Source organism: Bos taurus, chromosome 14 (genome assembly GCF_002263795.3).
Source record: "Bos taurus isolate L1 Dominette 01449 registration number 42190680 breed Hereford chromosome 14, ARS-UCD2.0, whole genome shotgun sequence".
In the NCBI taxonomy this organism is placed as follows: domain Eukaryota; kingdom Metazoa; phylum Chordata; class Mammalia; order Artiodactyla; family Bovidae; genus Bos; species Bos taurus.
Window position 1 is genome coordinate 43,425,354 of NC_037341.1, and position 17,678 is coordinate 43,443,031.

Sequence of the window (17,678 nt, forward strand, 5' to 3'; positions counted from 1 at the left end):
CTAAAAAGCCTCTTGAGGAAAGTGAAAGAGGAGAGTGAAAAAGTTGGCTTAAAGCTCAACATTCAGAAAACGAAGATCATGGCATCTGGTCCCATCACTTCATGGGAAATAGATGGGGAAACAGTGGAAACAGTGTCAGACTTTATTTTTCTGGGCTCCAAAATCACTACAGATGGTGACTGCAGCTATGAAATTAAAAGACGCTTACTCCTTGGAAGGAAAGTTATGACCAACCTAGATAGCATATTCAAAAGCAGAGACATTACTTTGCCAACAGAGGTCCGTCTAGTCAAGGCTATGGTTTTTCCTGTGGTCATGTATGGATGTGAGAGTTGGACTGTGAAGAAGGCTGATCGCCAAAGAATTGATGCTTTTGAACTGTGGTGTTGGAGAAGACTCTTGAGAGTCCCTTGGACTGCAAGGAGATCCAACCAGTCCATTCTAAGGAGATCAGCCCTGGGATTTCTTTGGAAGGAATGATGCTGAGGCTGAAACTCCAGTACTTTGGCCACCTCATGCAAAGAGTTGACTCATTGGAAAAGACTCTGATGCTGGGAGGGACTGGGGGCAGGAGAAGACGGGGACGACAGAGGATGAGATGGCTAGATGGCATCACTGACTCAATGGACGTGAGTCTGAGTGAACTCTGGGAGTCTGTGATGGACAGGGAGGCCTGATGTGCTGCGATTCATGGGGTCTCAAAGAGTCGGGCACGACTGAGCGACTGAACTGAACTGAACTGAACTGATATTGTCCCAGGTACTTTTCTAAGAGCTGGGGGTGGGCATGGATGCACAATTAATGAACTAAACAAAACTCTCTGTCCTTATGGGAATTTGCATTAAATTGTGAAAAAAATAGGTTATAAAAAGTGCTTGTTGAGAAAAACAAAGCAGAGAAGGGGAATAAACAATGTGTGTAGGTGTGGGAAAGGGCACAGCTGTAATTTTTTCTTTTGGATCACAGGAAACCTTAATACAGTTAAAATGAAAGTGCTGGGTTCCATCTGGATGACCGCAGTTTTGTTGGCAACACTCAGAGCATCATGGTAGGAGTAGTCTAAGATGTCTTCTTCCCTCCGCAGTGTGTTGGGCTTGGCTGTATCAGAGTTGCGGAGTTTCTTCACAGCTTGTTGGATCTACCCTTGACAAGCAGAGTGAGCAGGTGGGTTGTTGCTCTCCATTTCTCTATGACCTCCTCAGAAATCAAAGAAAGCCTGACTGTGGCAAGGTGGACAAGTTATTTCTCCTGGGAGAACTCTTCTGAAGGTACGTGGCCTGCTTTCAGAGTTTTAGTGCCCTAAGCCAAAGGAAGATGGGAGGTGTATGGGTCTTTTTCTTCTTTAATCTGTTGACTTCTTTCTGCATGGCCTTCTTTGCTTAGAAAACTTCTCTTTTGCTTCAGTTTTTGCAAAGTCTTCTTTTCTTTCTGAATCACCTTAAAAAAGGGACAGTTGTCATTTCGAGTAGAACAGTCAAGGAAGGCTTCTAGAGAATGTACTATTTAAACAGAGATTTGAGGAAGTGAGAGAACTAGGCATGCAAATAATGTGCGGCAAGTGCATAGGCCCTGGGGTAGGTGTGGGCCTGGTGCGTTAAAGGCAGGGGAGGCAGACATAAAAACACACTGTTATGAACGGTACTTGTGGTAAAACGTACTCCCAAGAAAAGAGTTCTTAGGTTTACACTTTATATTGCTGTTGTTTCGTTGCTAAGTCATGTCCAAATCTTTTGTGACCTCATAGACTGTAGTCCGCTAGGCTCCTCTGTCCATGAGATTTCCCAGTGAAGAGTACTGGAACAGGTTGCCATTTCCTCCTCCAAGAGATCCTCCTGATCCAGGGATTGAACCTTAGTCTCTTGTGTCTCCTGCATTAGCAGGAGGACTCTTTACAGATAAGCCATCTGGGAAGTCTTTACTTTGTATAACCATAAAAAGTACTTTTACTTTAAAGATTTCAACTAGATTTGTTAACAATGACTACTTAACCATATGATAATAAGTAGACATGTTTGTTATGCCCACTTTATGCATTTGAGGGACAGAAGATTAAGAAAAGTTTGGCAATGTGATTAAGAATATAAGCCTGGAAGCTATTTTGCCTGAGTTAAAAAATCCCAACTGTGCTCTGGGTAAATTACTTCACTTCTCTTCCTGTCAGTTTTCCACTTGAAAATGGAGATAATAATATACCTCTATGCTTCTCAGGTGGCTCAGTCATAAAGACTCCACCTGCCAATGCAGGAGACTCAAGAGATGCAGGTTCAATCCCTGGGTCACGAAGATCCCCTGGAGTACAAAATGGCAACCCACCCAGTATTCTTGCCTGGAAAATCCAATGGACAGAGGAGCCTGGTGGGCTACAGTCCATGGGGTCTCAAAGAGTCAGACACGACTGAGCAGGAGCCCAATGTCGTGATGGAGATTAAATAAGAAAATACAAAGACTTTTCTTTGTGCCTCTGGGACTTTAATGTGTATATAAATCTCTCTAAAACACAGTTTCTGAGTCGGTAGGTCTGGGGTGCCCCTGAGATTCTGCATGTTTAACAAGTTTCTGGCGATGCTGCTGGTCCACAGACCACACTCTTTTATCAAGGCTGTAAAGCATTTAGTACAGCGCCTGGCACAGCCTGCACTAAATAAATTTAACCGTCATTACGCTTTCACATAGTAGAATTGGCAGGGAAACTAGATTAAAAAGCCAACAGTTTCCCTTCCTTCTGTATCAGATGTTTCCTGATAATACTGCATCTTTGAATAGAATTCTACTGCATTCTGAGTTCATGTGATGAATGTACATACAGATAACATGGTTTTCACTTTTTAAATCCATCAATAGCAGCACTCGGTACCCTCTCTGAATTTATGGGTTTAGGCTGTATCAAAATACTCAATACCTTGTGAATAGAAGGCATTCAATAAATGTTTACTGGATGAAAGAAATGTTCTTCTCAGAATTAACAGTGCTGTTGGGGTTTGGTTTTATTGTAATACAGTGGCATGTATGCCAAATCATTATTTTAAGAATATGGCAATTGTGTTCCAAAAACCAAAGTACGTTTTTCTAGTCTGATTGCCGTTAGAGTCTAAAGCAATGCAGACTCTAACCCAACAACTTCCTGCTTCCTGTGCCCTTCAGCAATGCAGTCTCTAACCCAAACTTTACATGCTCACAGCACCCTCTACTGTTCAGGAACAAGTTTGTGCCCCCAATTCCAATCCCTAGAACTATTGATACAAATAAAAATTCAGACGACTGGATTCTCTTACCCCTGGAAGGTAGATTGCATCTGCCTTTAAAGGAAAGAGGGTGGCCGTCTAGCAGTTGACCATGCAGGGAAGAGCGACTCTCTAGGTGGGCGGCTGGGTAACTTCCATGTGAAACCTACCAGGATCCCCTGAGAGGAGAAAAAAGCTGGTTATGATTTGTTGCCCTTTCTTTCCCTCAAGAGCACTAACTTGCTCTGCTGACCTTATTTCCACACTAGCCTCACCATCACCTTTCATCTTTCTCTTCCTTAACCTTAGTTGCATTGTCAGCCCTTTCCACGTGCCCCTTATTCCACCCTTTGATTTTCCTTTGGAGAAACCTGGGAAAACAAGTCCTCGGGTTAAGGCCCCTTGCCCACCAAGCTGAGCAGGGCTCCTTTCACTGTGATTACATCATCTTTTTTTCAATCATCATCTTATTTTTTGGGGGGGATGCTTTTTAGTATATTCACAGAGTTGAATATAATCTAATTTTAGAACATTTTTACCATCTCAGAAAGGAATTCCATACCCATTAGCAATCACTTTCATCTCCCCCATCTGTCTTCAGCTCTAAGAAGTCATCAATCTACTTGCTGTCTATAAATTTGACTAGTCATTTCAAAGAAATTAGAGACTTCCCTGGTGGCTCAGACTGTAAAGCGTCTGACTACAATGCGGAAGACCTGGGTTCAATCCCTGGGTCAGGAAGATCTCCTGAAGAAGGAAATGGCAACCCACTCCAGTATTCTTGCCTGGAAAATCCCATGAACGGAGGAGTCTGGAAGGCTTTAGTCCATGAGGTCGCAAAGAGTCGGACACGACTGAGCGACTTCCCTTTCACTTTCTTTTATAGAAATGACAATTTGTGGTCCTTTACGAATGACTTGTCTCACTAATGTGATTTCAAGTCGTAGAATGGATCAGTAACTAATTCCTTTTAATTGCCAAATTATATTTCATTGCACGGAAATAGTGTATTTTACTTGTCCATTTGCTAGTTCATGGACATTTGAGCTGTTTACACTCTTGGGCTATGATAATGCCTCTATGTAATTAATAGTTTTTGTGTGGACATATATTTTCATTTCTCCTGGGTAGATACCTAGGAATGGAATTACTGGGTCACATGGTAATTCTAGGGGTTGCCCAGGTGGCACAAGTGGTAAATGACACAGGTTCGATCCCTGGGTCAGGAAGATCCCCGGAGCAGGGCATGGCTACCCACTCCAGTATTCTTGCCTGGAGAATCCCATGGACAGAGGAGTCTGGTGGGCTACAGTCATAGGGTTGCAAACAGTTGGACACGACTGAAGTAACTTAACACACACATGCAGGGTAATTCTATGCTTAGCATCTTGAGGGACAACCAAGCTGTTTATGTCCCTTTACCTTTAAGGGAAACTTCATGACCCACCCCACCTAAGAGTAAAGAAAGATTTAAAGCGGAAAATGTTGTTATTCTGATGACTAGTAAATAGATGTTACTAGAATTATGCTCAGGAGGTTTCTGATATGCAAATGAGTCATCCTTGATTCTTCAAGACCAAAAGCCCAGGTCTTAACTGAGAGAATTATTCCTTTATACTATTCACCGTTTGAGACTCTTTGATCTTTCTTTCTTGACAGCTCTAAATGTGACCACCAGCAGAAATGTTTTCACGTTCCTTTGAAGTACAGTTTTCTGACTCATGTCTTAGAGTTACTCCCACTCAGAATTTTGTGATTTCTAAGCCTTCTTAGAAGCAAGCAGAGCAGTCTTAGATGATTTGTGAGGTTTAGTTATTTAAAGCCATAATATTCAATTACTCAAACTATCATGTGCCTCTTGAGCGTTTACTCCCTATGTGGCAAAATGGGAACAAGAGGACAGAGATGACAGAGTTCCTCTCCTGGAGAGGTTTATAATCTAGTTGGGGAGGAAAACAAAATTACAACATAAAATATCACACACATGTCCCAGTGTCCTTAGCAACTCAAGTCCATAGGGCAGTGACAGCCAAACATTTCCAAGTCATGGCAAATCCAGACTAGGATAATATTTCCACAGACACTGGGGTACACAGAGGAAGCTGCTGAGTAAGAAAGAAGCCGCCTGGTCTGGCAAGTCCAGGCCTCATCCCCATCCAGCCTCCCTGAAGTGGGTCACTACCTCCACTCGCTTCTAACTCATCGACTCACACCAGTGTGACCCGTACTTGTGGGAAACTCTGGCCCACAGAGACAATTTCAAACTTTTTTTGTTTTGTCTTCAAGGGACTCAGCAAACTGGCCTTAACCTCTCCAACTATTTGTCCTACGAGCCCTCAAGATCTAACAGTGTGGTCAGCTTACTATCTTCAGAGCACTAGGGACACTCCCTAGAATGTGTTCCTTCTCCAAAATGAGCCCTGGATAGATACTGATTGACAGGTTGCCTGGTTCTCAGCCCCACATAATTCATGCCAGCCACTCAAGCCTTCCTCACCCCTTGGAGTCCCAACAAGCTCCCCTGTCCTTTGAGAGATCTTCCTTGAGCCTCCTGCCCGCAGAGGTTGCTTCTTTCTGTGCTCGCCCATGCCTCTTAGTGTTTTATCTACATGTTTGATTTGTAGTCTTGTGACAATACATTGTTGTTGTTGTTCAGTCGCTCAGTTGATTCTGACTCTTTGCGACCCCATAAACTGCAGCAGGCCAGACTTTACTGTCTTTCACTGTCTCCCGGAGTTGGCTCAAACTCTTGTCCATTGAGTTGGTGATGGCATCCAACCAGCTCATCCTGACGTCCGCTTCTCCTCCCACTTTCAATCTTTCCCAGCATCAGGGTCTTTTTCACTGAGTTGGTCTTTGCATCAGGTGGCCAAAGTATTGCAGCTTCAGCACCAGTCCTTCCAATGAAACTTCAGGGTTGATTTCCTTTAGGATTGACTGGTTTGATCTCCCTGCAGTCCAGGGAACTCTCAAAAGTCTTCTCCAGCACCAATTTTGAAAGCATCAGTTCTTCAGCTTATGCCATGCTATCAGATATTTCTGTGCCTCTCAGAATCCTTCAGCAAAAACAGAAATATGATCTTGAAGGAAAGGTATACACTGAGACTACTCTGGACTGAACCAGGACATACCCTGACACTTTAAATCCACTGGAGGGGCAGACTTCAAATTAACAGGTTCCTCCACAAGTTCCAGAAAAACATCTATTTCTGCTTTATTGACTATGCCAAAGCCTTTGACTGTGTGAATCACGATAAACTGTGGAAAATTCTTCAAGAGATGGGAATACCAGACCACCTGATCTGCCTCTTGAGAAGTTTGTATGTAGGTCAGGAAGCAACAGTTAGAACTGGACATGGAACAACAGACTGGTTCCGAATAGGAAAAGGAGTACGTCAAGGCTGTATATTGTCACCCTGTTTATTTAACTTCTATGCAGAGTACATCATGAGAAACGCTGGACTGGAAGAAACACAAGCTGGAATCAAGATTGCTGGGAGAAATATCAATAACCTCAGATATGCAGATGACACCACCCTTATGGCAGAAAGTGAAGAGGAACTCAAAAGCCTCTTGATGAAGGTGAAAGTGGAGAGTGAAAAAGTTGGCTTAAAGCTCAACATTCAGAAAACGAAGATCATGGCATCTGGTCCCATCACTTCATGGGAAATAGATGGGGAAACAGTGGAAACAGTGTCAGACTTTATTTTTCTGGGCTCCAAAATCACTGCAGATGGTGACTGCAGCCAGGAAATTAAAAGGTGCTTACTCCTTGGAAGGAAAGTTATGACCAACCTAGATAGCATATTCAGAAGCAGAGACATGACTTTGCCAACAAAGGTCCATCTAGTCAAGGCTATGGTTTTTCCTGTGGTCATGTATGGATGTGAGAGTTGGACTGTGAAGAAAGCTGAGCGCCAAAGAATTGATGCTTTTGAACTGTGGTGTTGGAGAAGACTCTTGAGAGTCCCTTGGACTACAAGGAGATCCAACCAGTCCATTCTGAAGGAGATCAGCCCTGGGATTTCTTTGAAAGGAATGTTGCTAAAGCTGAAACTCCAGTACTTTGGCCACTTCATGCGAAGAGCTGACTCATTGGAAAAGACTCTGATGTTGGGAGGGATTGGGGCAAGAGGAGAAGGGGACGACAGAGGATGAGATGGCTGGATGGCATCACTGACTCAATGCACATGAGTCTGAGTGAACTCGGGGAGTTGGTGATGGACAGGGAGGCCTGGCGTGCTGCGATTCATGGGATTGCAAGGAGTCGGACACTACTGAGCGACTGATCTGATCTGATCTGATCCACCCATGGGCTCTGCATAGCCCAACACAGTAAAGGGCAGCAGGAGGGAGCAGGGTACAGTCCAGACGTCCTAAGAGGCAGCCCTGAGTTCATACGCCTTCTTTATTTTCCCCGGAGCTTGGTTACTGCACGGGATACTAAAATCCCTGCGGATGTAAAGAGAAAATGGAAACCATATTTGCCAGAACTGCTTTCAGAAAGCATCTTGGCGGTGTTGGAAGGAATTCTTTTCATAAGCTGCTTGCGGGTGGGGCAGCGTGGGGTGGGGCAGGGGTGGGAGTGAGCCCCTCCTGGGACAAGCTTAAGAACGGCAGATGATCAGCAAGCTGCCTTGGGAAAATATCCTCAGATTGCAGGGCTTTGTTTTCCTGGGAGGATTAAGTTTTCTCTCCAAGGAGGGCGTGGTCACGGCCTCTAGTAAGGCTCCTTCTCGGACCTCCCTAACACCCAGCATCAAGTCTTTAAGTGTCCTGGTATTTAAAGATTAACCTGACCTGTACCCAAGTCTCCATTCAGCGAACAGGATCTCAGTATCTGGCCTCCAGCTTCCAGTCCTCGCCCCGTCCCAGGCTTAATACCCGGTAGGCGCGTCTAGGTTTCAGGCTCAGCATGAAATGTAGGGAGAGGCGGTGGCCCCGCAGCGCCCCCGCGCGGCACTCTACGGAAGTGCTGGCCGCGGAAGCCGCTGGAGCCCGGGGGTCTCCACGGGCACGTTCCACCTGCTCCATCGCACTCTGCAGCCAGGTAACACGGAGATTCTCCAGCATCACTCTTTGCAGAGACCTACAGTAGTGAGCTCTGTTATCAGATGCTTTCTGGGTCACTTCCTTTTTTCTTCCATCAAGATTTCTAGGTGGGAGTGAGCCTTAAAGACGCTTCCATGTTTAGCCACAGGAAGCTTCCGCTAAGGATGGAAAAAATAAAGCAAAACACAAACGGGCGAGGGGGGCGGGGAACAAATCTGACATTAAAAATCAGTATTAAACAGCAGCTCTTCACAGGGTGCCAGAATTCCTTCCAAGGCCAGGGGGTGTAGTTGGACGACAGGAACTGGACAGATTTGGACAGACAGGAGATCAAAGAGGGAGACTGCTATGTCCATTAAATACCAATTCTTTGTATATAGAATTGTTTTGTATCTGTACATCCTTTCCAATAAACCTTAAAACACCTGACTGGGCTTTAGCTTTTAATATGGATGTACAAAAAATACTATTCTTTCATGATTATCTTTTTCTTAAGAGATTGTCCCTTCTTCAATTGCAGATTTCTTTTTTCACTTTCTATTTGTGTGTATGTATGTGTGCTTGCTAAAATTTTCTATGTCCTTGTTTTAAAAAACACTCTTCTAGAACCCAGAGGTTTCCAAATTGTATTTCAGGTTCATTCAGTTCCTCCTTCACTTAAATTGCTATCTACATCTTTAGATTTGGTACCTCTCATCTTTATTTGCAAATCAGTACCCCGAACTCTTTGTTAGCTTTGCGTATTTATGAATTTCCACCAAAATGTTGGTTATTATTAGCTACTCTCATTGAAGAGAAAGTGATGTATGTGTGTGATCTAAATTATTTTCACTGTGTTTTTTACTCTCAAAGCCTGGAAACCAAGATGCCAGCATTTCATTCCATTTAAAAACCATTTGATTCTTTCCCTGGCTCTCTTAGGTCATACAGATCTGACTACACCTCTGTCAGTATTACCTCATAATTTATGATGATCAGAAAAAGGACCTGTAGAAGTGTCCCCATTCCTAATGAGCTGGGACCACTGTTTGCCTGAGCTGAAATTAACATTGCTTCTGTAGAAAATCAGAGTGAAATGCAAAAAGGAAGACAAGATTTTAAAAATATGCCTTCGCTGTCGAAATTCAGACAGTAATGTATCGACAGATGGAGAGCCATGGGCATCAGCGAGGGGAGAATTATTCACACCCACTGCTGTGCAAGGGGCTGGCGTGTAAACTGCAGCCTTTCACATTGGGGATTTAAGCAATGAACAATCTTTACAGACTAGGGTATTTTGTTTTCTCTAATTAACAGCTAATTAAATGTCTGTATCATTGCACATCTAATTTTTCAATTTTCTCGGAATTTCCCCAAATCTAGCATATAGATTTATGGAATGACTCTAAGCCTCAACTCGAATTATACGGATATATTCCTATGCTTTATATATTCCACTATTTAGGATGGAAAGCTGATTTTGAAAAGGAGCTTGTAAGCAAAGTGTTTAACTGAACAGTTAGCGAATACATGAATATATGGAGGCTGAAGAAGGGGAACCAATTATAACAAATCTTCTCATGTGCCACAATCACATTCCTACTAATGACAGGGCTGCTGCTGCTGCTGCTAAGTCGCTTCAGTCGTGTCTGACTCTGTGCGACCCCATAGACGGCAGCCCACCAGGCTCCCCTGTCCCTGGGATACTCCAGGCAAGAACACTGGAGTGGGTTGCCATTTCCTTCTCCAGTGCATGAAAGTGAAAAGTGAAAGGGAAGTCGCTCAGTCGTGTCCGACTCTAGTGACCCAATGGACTGCAGCCTACCAGGCTCCTCCATCCATGGGATTTTCCAGGCAAGAGTACTGGAGTGGGGTGCCATTGCCTTCTCCGAATGACAGGGCATAGTATTTTTAAATCAAAAGAATAAAAAGTAAAACTGGAGAATTCCATGGCAGTTCAGTGATTAGGACTCAGTGCTTTGACTGCCAGGACCCAGGCTGGATCGCTACTCTGGGAACTAAGATCCTGGCCACCCAGCATGGCCAAATTTTTTTTTTAAGTAAAACTAATAATAATAAATAAACTATACTTCAATAAAAAGTTGTTTTGTAAAAAAATTAAAAAGAGATTCCTCCTTGTCCCAAAAGATAGATAGATAAATAAGAGGGCAAGAGGAACTTTTGGAGGTGGTGGAAAGACTGTAGTGTTTTTTCACAGGGGTGTACTTGTCCCCAAGCTCATCAAGTCGCAAACATTAATTACATATAACTTTTTGTATGTCAAGACATTAAAGTAAATTGTGTTTTGTTTTATATTTTTAACACCAAAACCATTTTGTTGGGGTATAGCCGATTAATTACATTGTGGTAGTTTCAGGCGAATGGCAAAGCGACTCAGCATACATACACGTGAATCCATTCTTCCCCAAACCCTCCTCCCATCCAGGCTGCCACATAACATTGAGCGGAGTTCCCCGTGCTATACAATAGGTTTTTGTTGGTTATCCATTTTAAGTATAGTGTACATGACCTTCCCAAAGTTCTTAACTCTCCCTTCCCCCCAGCAACCATGAGTTTGTTTTCTAAGTCTGTGAGTTTCTGTTTTGTAAGTAAGTTCATTTGCATAATTTCTTTTTAGATTTGTGAACACTGATTTCTGTTTTGTGCATATAATACATCAGTTTTCCTCAGGATTAAAGAGCTTCTTCAGGTTTCCCTGATGTTTAAAAAAAAACTTTTAAAATCCCCTCTCCCAAAAGTAAAGAAGGGTGAGTGTGTGTCTGTCTATCTAAAATTCAAGGCATTTGATTAGACTTTTGGCTAGTAATCAAAGCATGGGCTTCCCAGCTGGCTTACTGGTAAAGAATATATCTGGGTTGGAAAGATCCCCTGGAAAAGGGAATGACAATCCACTCCAGTATTCTTGCCTGAAAAATCCCATGGACAGAGGAGCCTGGGGTCGTAAAAGAGTGGGATGCAACTTAGCGACTTAGCACTCTTGCACAAAGGCATGGGGCATTTTGTTGGCCTGTGGGTATATTAAAGCAAGTTTATCTATGCTCCAGGTCCCCTCGCCTCTCTTCTTGCTGTCCCTCAGTGTTCCTCCCACTCCTGCCTTACTGAATTACAATGCTTACATTGCTCCAAACTTGACATGCCTCCAAACCCTTCCCTAAACTGCTCCCTCTGTTCAAAATGCAAAACAGTGCTTTCAAACTGGGCGTGCCTCCAGGACTTCCTCAAACTGTTCTATCCCCAGTCTTGTTCACCTGGCCTGCTCACCCCTACTCACCCCAGGTTTCTGAACCACCACTGGTTAGTGCCGCTTTCTTCAAAAACCCTGGGCTGAAGAAATGAAACATCTTAGGAAGAAACATCGTCCATGACATTAGCGATACATGTCTGCAGCTCAGGATACTGACATAGCAAGGTACTAAGTTCCTAACAGGGGCTTCTCTGATGGCTTAGCAGTGAAAAATCTGCCTTCAGTGCAGAAGATGCAGGACATCCCTGCATGGTTTGATCCCTGGGTGGGGAAGATCTCCTGGAGGAGGAAATGGCAAGCCACTCCAGTATTCTCACCCGAAAAATCCCATGGACAGGGTAGCCTGGTGGGTTACAGTCCATAGGGTCGCAAAGAGTCAGACACGAATGAGAGACTGAGCACGAGCTTGCAAGTTCCTAATAGATCTGCATTAAAAGACCCATGATGATACCATGGCAGAGAAAATGAAAGCTACAGTCATCTAGAAACATTCTAAGTGTGAAGATAGCTGGAGGACCTTAGAGAGAGGGGAAAGTGCCATTTCGCAGAGGTTGTGCTCTTGAACACATCCTGGACTGCTTACGGTATCTAATGCAAAACCCAGTGATAAAGAAATTACTTAAAAACAGGAGGAAACTCTCAATCCTCGGGTTGAGGATTCATATAATGAGACAGGGGTGGGGAAGGGGAGGAGGGAGGGGGAACTGTGCAAAAGCACAACCCACCAAGCTTTGCACAGAAAAGATCTTACCAGGGGAGCCCCATGTGAGATCAGGCTGTAATTCAGTTTTACCTCAGTAACATTTTACCGACCACTTTCCTCAAGGATAACAGCAGGATGCAAGCATATAACCCTGAAGGAGGTAGGGAAGACTGGTAGGGTGAAGTGTTGGCGTTATCGGCCCACGTCATTTTTCAAAATCACTTTAGAGTCTGCTCTGGTTATTTTATGTTTCCTAATGGGCTATTTTTTTCAAAAGGCTTGTAGCCATTTTCAAATTCAATAACAGTCCATTAAATAGCATCAGGCTTTGGGGAAGGAAAGCAGCTGGCAGGGATAAAAAGAGGGAGGCTGGGAGGACAGAGGCAGTGGCCGCGTCTGCAGTGGTCACTGTCGTCCACGGCGACATCGCTGCACCCAGGGCCTGCGTGTTAATAATGCAGTTCCTCCTTGGCATCTGTGAGCCCGAGAAGAGCTAGGTTTTAAAGTCAGCTGGCAGCTGGGCTTGTCAAGAGGAGCAGCTCCTTTCTGATGAAGCCCAGTTGTAGGATGCACAGTCATCTTGGCTGGTTGGAAACTACCGTAAATTCTTTACGATGTAATCTGTGGTGGTTTCAGCCGCCCCGCTCACTGGCAGCCTGTGAACCCGCGCCTGGCCCTTGGAGGAGAAAAGCAGTGGGTGTGAGGAAACACATGTCCTTTCCGGCTTCCGAGGGGAGTGAGGGGAGTGAGGAAGCAACAAGCTGGCCTAGAGGGGCTCTGACAATGTGAGGAGCCTGCCGTGGACATTCCGAGGGGATGGCAACATCCTTCCGACCTCAGACACAAAGAGCAGCTTCTTCCTCTAGGAGGTGATCCGGTGTTCCCTGTCCTTCAGATGACTCGGCGAGACGCCGACCACAGAACTCTCTCCCGGGCTTCTCTTCCCATTTTCTTGGAAATGATGGTTTACTGTGAAAGTACAAGGAAGTCCACACATCCTCTAAAGTGATGAGATTCCTATAATAAAAAAAGCTAAAAAAATGTCTTGGATGTATTAATATAAGAGCAGTATAAGCCTCATGGATAAATACACTGCCTCCCACAGCTAGAAGTGAAGGATCTTTGCTTGCTTTTTCTCTCTTAAGGGTGCTCAGAAAGATCAAGGACCATCAGATTCTGAGAACCCACACGCATACCGTGTGTGTGCCCCGCTTGAGACACTTGGGTATTGTAAACAACTCTTACAGTGAAATCGAGATGTTGACTGACACAACATGCCAGTTAGGACATCCTGCACTGATTGTCCATCTTCCTCTTTTACTGGGCAGCCTCAGGAGTGAAGAGAGATAGGCTTTGGATTCAGGAAGGCAGAAAATTAAACCCTAGCCAGCTTGATTGCTCCCTCCCTTCTCTCCCTAACAAGTGAATTCAGTGGGCCTCAGGTTAAATACTTTACCTCTCAGAGCCCGTAGAGTGGGAGTGATTATATATATACATATAAAAAAATTACACAAAAATACAAAATATTAATCAATATAAAATACATATTGTATATACTATATATTATTTTTGGAGTGATATTATCTCACAGGATGATTGGTAGTTATTTTTAATTGGAGGTTAATTGCTTTACAGGTTGTGATGGTTTCTGCTGCACAGCAGCATGACTCAGTCATAATTACACACACATATATTTCCCCTCCCTCTTGAGCCTCCCTCCCACCCCTGCAGCTCACCCTTAGGTCATCACAGAGCACCAGGCTGAGCTCCTTGCGCTGCACAGCAGCTTCCCGCTACCACACAGGGTAGTGTATATACGTGAATGCTACTCTCTCAGTTTGATTGGTAGTTTTAAATGATGTGACCACTCTTCCCCCAGTTTCTGGTTTTATTTTCTTGACAGTGATTCTCACTGCCTGAAATTACCGGAGTGCTTGTTTATTTTCTGTCCATTGCTCCTCCTCTGCCTCGCAAGCGGAACCACTGCCTTTGTTCAGGGCTGTTTTGCCATTGTCTGCGGGCAGTGCTCGGCACATAATAACTGCTCAGCAAATATTTACTGAACGAATGAAAGTGAAATGAATACACTGGTAAAGCACAAAATAGAGACTCAATAACTACTAGTGTTTTCTTCTTTAAGAATATGGGTTTACCTTTGCATGCGTTGTCTCCCTGTATAACATGGAAATGAGCTAGACCACAGGTCGTGGAATTCAGCAGTCCTGCCTGTTCAGGCCAAGCGGATCTTTTCTGGATTCTTTAACTTCTTCCGTAGAAGACTATCTGAGCTATTATCATCTGAATGGCCTGGAGAAGAATTTAGCTTCAGGTTCAAGAGCATTTGTTGGTAAACTGACTTTCTCATTGTAGGTCCATTTCTCAAGCTGTTTCGTCCCCTCTCCTGTTGTCTGTCTTAGCTGGCTTGGAGGAAATTCTCCGGTTGTGGCGACGGTCATTCAGTAGGTGGCGCTCTCTCCCAGAACACTGCCCTTCACAGTCCAGACCACAATACTGATAACTGCAGAGTCACAACTACAAACTAGTCAGGCTGCTCATTTTGCAACTTTTGTTTCTTTTCTGTACACCACATCTAGCTCTCCCCTTCTTGTCTTCTCAGTTCCTTTCCTACTTAACTAAAGTTCTCTGACCTTGAACTCAGGGAAGCCATGTTGGGCTTTACCTAAGAGGAGTAGGGGACTAAAAGGAGACATTCATACTAAGTTCTAGGCTTGAAGTTCAGTTTTCGTTCATTTTTAATTCATTCATTCACTCATTCATTTAGTCACCAGAATTTTACTGTGAACCAAAGTTGGATGGATTAATGAAAGAAGAAAGGCTCTAAGGGCAATGACTGGGATTTGTAGCATGCATCCACTACTTAATGACTGGGATAATTTCTTAACCTCTCAAAGCCTCAGTTTTCTGATCTGTAAAATGGGGATGACAGTAGTAATTACCTCACAGAGTTGTTCCAAGGAGTAAATTAATTATTACTTATAAAGTTCTAAAAACAGTGCCTGGAACACAGTAACATTAAACAAGGGTTTGTTAAACAAATACTAACTACTGCTTTGCTTAACTTTCCAATGAACATGACAGTACCTCTTTATATTAGATATATTACATATTTTCCCCCATTAAACAATCTCTGAAATCAGGATGGGATGTCATAATTTGGCAAGTAAGAATGGTGATATACAAAATGATTCATTCATTTTTAAATTGGGAGCGTATTGGGTTTGATGAAATATGACAATTATAAATAACATCTCTTCTTTTTTGCTGGCCTCTTTCTTTTAGGTTGCACATATGCTCAAACTTTCCCAATTAAAATAGAAAGAAAAATAGAGAAAGAGAAAAGAGTTCTTGACTCTGCCTCTTTTCTCAAAGCGGCACTGGCTCTGGGGCAGAGCAGAGCTTGGAACGGAATAAAGGGAGAAGGACCCCCTAGAGGGTCTGAATAGAGCTTGGAGGCCTCAGAAAAGTGGGTCTCCACTGTCTTCATTCCCTTGCCACCCAGAAACGACACACATTGGCGAGAGAGCCTCACCGATGAGGACATACAGAGAAAGAAGGGGCCTTCTAGAACGAAGCTTGGGCTTCATCCTGTGATTGTGTTCTGAAAAAGCCTGAGCTTGGATTGAGAACTGGGTGGCTTTTTAGGAAGTGCCTTCCCAAGTCCTGGGCTAAGAGTCACTCACCATCAGAGGGACTGGACCAGGTACCCACAGAGCAGGTTGGAGTTACTTCCTGGATACGGTCTCTGAGTGAACAGAATCCTTGAGTTCCACGTGGTTGTCAGCTCGCAGGTAATGCTGGATGGATGCTATGTTTCAGTGTATTTTGTGCTTTTTTTAGTGCCTTCAACTTAGATTCTTTCTTGTGTATAATATGCCAAGCCACCCCTTGTCCCCTAAAGTCTCACTGAAACTCCCCTTCACTTGGTGACTGTATTCACAGATGCTCATGGGACACTTCAAGACACTTGGATTCTCTCCTTTGGCTTCCAGTACTCCTGCAAGAGTCGGACATGACTTAGCGACTAAATCACCACCACCACCACCACCACCACCACCACCACCACTCCCTAAGGCACCCTGGTGGTGCCTGTGACACTTCTGACACCCCTCTATCCACTCATTTGAGCACCTCCTCCTAGTCTACTAGGTGTCAGACACGACTGAGCAACTTTCATCGCTTACTCCTAGTCTACTGCCCTGAAATATTCTCCCAGTGTTCTGCCCACCCAGAATCTACAAAGAGCGATTCACCATCCTTTAGTTATTCTTCCAGTGAGTGTATTGTTATAAAAAATAGAACAGTCAGTTATTTTACCAGCATCATGGGTTGATTTGAGAATAGCAGAGGAATTGCAATTCGGACAACAAAGTTATGGCAAAAATATAGGTGAGCCCAACGGCAAACAAGCATGACTTTATAGAGAAAAGGAAGTTGGGAAGAGCTGTTTTGAATGCAAGTCCATTGGAGGAAAGCAAGAATTTGGGATGGCAGGAGTTTTCCATTGGCTGGGCTTGTTGCTGGGCATGGAGAACTCTTCCTGTTGGGGTCTGTAACTGACTTGCTTCTGTTTGTAATTGACCTCAAGTGACAGTGCCTAAGGGCTCTCCATTCTAGCCTTCTGATTCCACTTTAAATGAGACTTCCTGTATTCTGTCTCACACGTGTTTATAAAGTCCCTCTACACAATGCTGGGCAGAAAAAGAGAATACCTGTACTTACCCAGGGGATGTTAATCTCCTCAGAGACCTTCACACACATTGTTTGATCTAAGCTGTGTGTGTGTGCATGCTAAACCTCCTCAATGGTGTCCGACTGTTTGTGACCCCATGCACTTTAGCCCACCAGGCTCTTCTGTTCTTGGGATTCTCCAGGCATGGAATAGGTTGCCATGCCCTCCTCCAGGGGATCTTCCTGACCCAGGGACTGAACTCGTATATTTGTCGCATTGGCAGGTGGGTTCTTTACCATTAGTGCCACCTGGGAAGCCCCTGATCTAAGCTGCTCGATGGTAAAGAATCCACCTGCCAATGCAGGAGATATAAGAGATCTCAATTTGATCTCTGGGCCAGGAAGATCCCCTGAGGAGGGCATGGCAACCCACTCCAGTATTCCTTCCTGAAAAATCCCATGGACAGAGGAACTAGGCTGGCTACAGTCCATGGGGTTACAAAGAGTCAGACACGACCAAGCACACACACAAGCCTTTAAATAGCCATTGACACGAGCATCTCCTTTTTCCTATTTCACAGATGTGGAACTGAGGAGAGGAGGGCTTAAGTGACTTCTCCCAGGGCCAATCTACTTTCTGATTTACAAGGGGTAAACTAGATGGTGTTGCCTGCTCTCAGGGAGCCTGCCTTCAAGAGAGCTCCCAGGCACCACCTTATTCTCTGATGTTTCAGTCCAACAGAATGTATTGCTGTGGGTCCTGACCTAA

The 17,678-nt window shown here is 44.2% G+C and overlaps 1 long non-coding RNA gene across 1 annotated transcript; it reads right to left on the minus strand.

Moving 5' to 3' along the window:
- Positions 1 to 512: 512 nt before the first annotated feature.
- On the minus strand, positions 513 to 15,968 carry LOC132342207 (uncharacterized). The gene is made up of 3 exons (XR_009490505.1): positions 15,922 to 15,968; positions 3,273 to 3,400; positions 513 to 1,437 (listed from the first exon to the last, which is right to left on the minus strand). It is a non-coding gene; the product is annotated as an uncharacterized lncRNA (long non-coding RNA).
- Positions 15,969 to 17,678: the final 1,710 nt, after the last annotated feature.